Source organism: Callithrix jacchus, chromosome 18, assembly GCF_049354715.1.
Source record: "Callithrix jacchus isolate 240 chromosome 18, calJac240_pri, whole genome shotgun sequence".
Classification (NCBI taxonomy): domain Eukaryota; kingdom Metazoa; phylum Chordata; class Mammalia; order Primates; family Cebidae; genus Callithrix; species Callithrix jacchus.
The window spans coordinates 17,634,863-17,639,682 of NC_133519.1; the positions used below are offsets into that span (position 1 = coordinate 17,634,863).

Here is a 4,820-nt window from a genome sequence, read left to right on the forward strand (position 1 = left end):
TTTTCTCTAGTAATATATTTTATTTTTATTTTTTGCTTTTTTTTGTGTGTAGCATAGTATGCTTTTAGATTTAAGGTACTATGAGGCCTGCAAATACTATTTTATAATCCATTATTTTAAACTGGTGACAACTTAACATGAATTACATAAACAAAAAAGCAAAAAGAAAACTAATAAATTTTAACTTCATCTCTTTGCTTTTTAACTTTCTGTTGTTTCTATCTTATTGTAATTCTATGTCTTGAAAAGTTATAGTTATTATTTTTTATCAGTTCATCTTTTTGTCTTTTAACTTAAAATATTTGTAGTTTACACACCACAATTACAGTGTTATATTGTGTTTTTCTACGTACTTACTACCATGCATGAGTTTTGCACCATTGCTCACTAATGTCCTTTTCTTTCAGACTGAAGAACTCCCTTTAGCATTTCTTGTAAGACAGGTCTGGTGTTGATGAAATCCTTCAGCTTTTATTCCTCTGGGAAAACCTTTATATCTTCTTCGTGTTTGAAGGAGTTCTTTGAAGGACTTCTTTTTTGTGTAAAATCTGCTTGGTATTCTTTAACCTTCTTGTACTTGAATATTGGTATCTTTTTCTAGGTTTGAAAAAGTCTCTGTTATTACCCCTTTGAATAAACTCTCTACCCCATCTCTACCTCCTCTTTAAGGCCAATAACTCTTAGATTTGCCCTTTTGAGGCTATTTTCTAGATCGAGGCATGCTTCATTCTTTTTTATTCTTTTTTTTCTTTTGTCTCCTGTGACTGTGCATTTTTAAATAGTCTGTCATTGACTGCATTAATTCTTTTGTTTAATCAATTCTGCTATTAAGAGTCTTTGATGCATTCTCGTGCTCGCTTCGGCAACACATATACTAAAATTGGAATGATACAGAGAAGATAAGCATGGCCCCTGCGTAAGGATGACACGCAAATTCGTGAAGCGTTGCATATTTAAAAAAAAAAAAAAAAAAGAGTCTGATGCATTCTCACTATGCCAATTGCATTTTTCAGCTCTAGAATTTATGCTTGATTCTTTATAATTATTTCAATCTTGTTGTTAAATTTATCTCATAGGAATCTGAATTCCTTCTATGTTATCTTGAATTTCTTTCAGTTTCCTCAAAATAACTATTTTGAATTCTCTGTCAGGTCATGTATCTGTCTCTCTGGGATTTGCCCTTGGTGCATTATTGAGTTCATTTGGTGAGGTCATGTTTTCCTGAATGGTCTTGATGCTTGTGGATGTTCGTCAGTGTTTGTGCATTGTAGAGTTAGGTATTTATTGTGTTCTCCACAGTCTGAGCTTCTTTATACCCATTCTTCTTGGGAAGGATTTCCAGCTATTCAAAGAGACATGGGTTTTGCAATATAAATTTTTGGTTATTGCAACCATATCTACATTAGGGGGGACCCCAAGCTTAGTAACCCTGTAGTTTGTAAAAGCACTGCCTTGATGATACTGAATAACATCTGGAAGAATTCTCCAGATTACCGGGCAGAGACTCTTGCCACCATGCCTGGCTATTTTTTTGTTTTGTTTTGTTTTAGAGATGAGGTTTTGTCATGTTTCCCAGGCTGGTCTCAAACTTCTGGGCTCATGCAATTCTCCCACCTTGGCCTCCCAGAGTTTTGGGATTATAGGCATGAGGCACCACACCTGGCCAAGAAGTGGCTGGAATGTTGGTAGACTGTAATGAGGAGGTGTAGAGGGTGATAATAGTCAGATATATCCTCAAAGGACTGCTATTGAATATTTTGTGAAAAAATTGTGACCTGGATACAAGAGAAAAGTAAATAAGTCTTGAAAACCTGTCTATCCTAAACTATGTGAATATGATTAAATGATTGTCAACCTCTAGAGTGGTTCAGGGGAGGCAGAGTGAGAGATGGGTTTCAGTTAAAGTTAACTTTTATGATACATACAAAGAAACCATTCCATTCTTGTGAATTGTGTGTATTTTCCCTCAATTACATTCTATTTGGTTGTAAGAAAAGTATTATGTATTTTGATACATTGTTCTTAAATTCTGCACATTTAATTACATTCTTCTATATAAATGTTATATACTACAATACTATTAATGTTTATATTAAGTTGGAATTAGTACAATCTAGATGTTTATTAATTGTCAATTAAATCACCATGACAGCCTTGTAGAAAATAACGGCAAAATATTTCAAAGAAGACAAGGAGATTAAAATGGTAACATGGAAAATAGTTGTTGAACACAAAAAAGGTAGCAATGGAGAAATAAAGAAACAAAAAACACATAAAATATACAGATAACATATAGGAAAATGGTGATGTAAATCTTATCAATAGTTACGTAAAAGGGAAATGAATTAAACATTCCAATAAAGACCGATAGATTGTTAGAACAGATAAAATGAAAAGATGAATTTATATGATGCCTACTGAGTTACAGATAGATGGAAATAAGAGGATGGAAAAAGATATGCCATTAAGCAATAACCAAGACAGCTGGAGTGACTTTAATAATATTATTCAAAAAAGAACACATTAAAATTGGTTATTAGAGGCAAATAAGTATATTGTATAATAATAATAAGATCAGGCCAGGCGCGGTGGCTCACGCCTATAATTCCAGCACTTTGAGAGGCTGAGGCAGGCAGATCATGAGGCCAGGAGTTCAAGACCAGCCTGGCAAACATAGTGAAACCCTGTCTCTACTGAAAATACAAAAATTAGCCAGGTATGGTGGTACGTGCCTGTAGTCTCAGCTACTCGGGAGGCTGCGGCAGGAGAATTGCTTGAATCCAGAAGGTGGAGGTTGCAGTGAGCTAAGATCATGCCACTGCACTCAACAGAGTGAGACTTCGTCTCAAATAATAATGATAATAATAATAATAGGGTCAATCCATTAAGAAGATATAACAATTATAGACATATATGCAGCTAGCAACAGAGACCTAAAGTATGAGGCAAAAATGGATATAATGGAAATTACAAATAGACAATTCAACAATTTTAGTTGGAGACTCTAATATTAAAATTTCAATAATGGACAGAAAATCTAGACAGTTGTTCATCAAGTAAATAGGAGACAATAGAACACTAAAAACTAATTAGACCTGACACACATCTATTGAGCGTCTTCTAACTATCGAGCAGATTACAAATTCTTCTCAAGTGTTTATGAAACATACTTTGGAAAAGACAATATATTAGGTCATAAACAAGCTTCAATTAACTTAATAAGCACGAAGTTACACAGAATATGTTTTCTGAAGGCAAAAGAATGAAATTAGCAATCAACAGCAGCGCAGATTTGGAAAAATCACAAATCTGGGAAATATAGAAATGCACTCAACACACCAAAACTTAATGTGATATGTTGAAAGCATTAAATAGAGGCAAATTTATAGCTACAAATACCCATATTAAAATAGAAAGATCTCAAAACAGTAACATAACTTGGAGACTTAAGAAACTAGAAAAAGAACAGAAAATCCAATCCAAAGTAAATAGAAGAAAAAAATAAGAAAGATCAAGTATTCAATTGTATGATTATACCATGTTTTGTTTATCCATTTATTGGTTGATAACTTTCCATTGTTTTCTCTTCTTGACTATTTTAAATAATGCCATGTGTTTCTATGAACATGTTTACGGTTTTGTTGGCTGTTTAACTTGGTGTGGAATTTCTGGGTTACATGGTACCTCTATTATTATCATTTTGAGGAACTTCCAAACTGTTTTCCAATGTGGCTGAACCATTTTACATTCCCTCCAGCAATAAATGATGATTTATTATTGTTATTATTTTGAGAAAATAAGAGTCTTGCTCTGTCGCCAGGCTGGAGTGCTGTGGCTTGATCTTGGCTCACTGCAACCTCTGCCTCCCAGGTTCAAGAGAGTCTCCTGCCTCAGCCTCTTGAATAGCAGGGATTACAGGTGTCTGCCACCACGCCCAGCTAAGTTTTGCATTTTTAGTAGAGACAGGGTTTCACCATGCTGGCCAGGTTGGTTTAGATCTCCTGACCTTGTGATCTGCCCCCCTAGGCCTCCCAAAGTGATGGCATTACAGGCATGAGCCACTGTGCCCAGCCTTGTTTTTTTTCTCTTATTATTGTCCATTTTCAAAAATGAAGTGGTATCTTATTTCAGATTTGATTTTTTCTCTAATGATTCATACTGAAGCATGTGATTTTATTATTTTATTGGCCATTTATATAAGTCTTTTGATGTCTACTATAATCTTTGGTCATTAAACAAATTGAATTCTTTGTCTCTTTACTGTGAGGTATAAATGTTCTTTATATTTTCTTTCATGTTTATGGTAAAATGGGCAAATATTCTCTCCCATTCTCTGGGTCATCATTCACTTTCTTGATAGTGTTCTTCGATGTGCAAAAGTTTTTAATTTTGTTGAAGTTTAACTTACCTTTTGTTTTTCATTAATTATTTGTGTTTTAGGTGTCTTACTTCACAGATCTTTGTCTAATAAATGAATATTTTTACCTACCTTAAAAAGCTCTTAGTTTTAGCTCTTATAACTAAGTCTTTCATGCATTTTGAGTTAATTTTTGTTTATGGTCTGTGCTAAAGACTTAACTTCATTCTTTTGCATATATATATTCAGTTTTCCCAACATTATTCTTTGACACTATTCAATGCTATTCTTTTCTCCATTAAATTGTCTTAGCATCCTTGTAGAAAATCTATTGTTTATTGATGTGTGGGTGTATTATCAAACTTTCTATTTTATTTCAGGTATCTATCATTATGTCAGTACTACATTGTCTGGATTACTTCAGTGTTGTAGTAAGTTTTGAAACTGTGAAGTGTGAGTCTTT

General features: G+C 33.7%; 1 non-coding gene across 1 annotated transcript; it reads left to right on the forward strand.

The window, feature by feature from the left end:
* The first annotated feature begins 850 nt into the window (after window positions 1-850).
* LOC118149304 (U6 spliceosomal RNA) lies at window positions 851-957 on the forward strand. Its single transcript, XR_004736694.1, has one exon. It is a non-coding gene; the product is annotated as a U6 spliceosomal RNA (small nuclear RNA).
* Window positions 958-4,820: the final 3,863 nt, after the last annotated feature.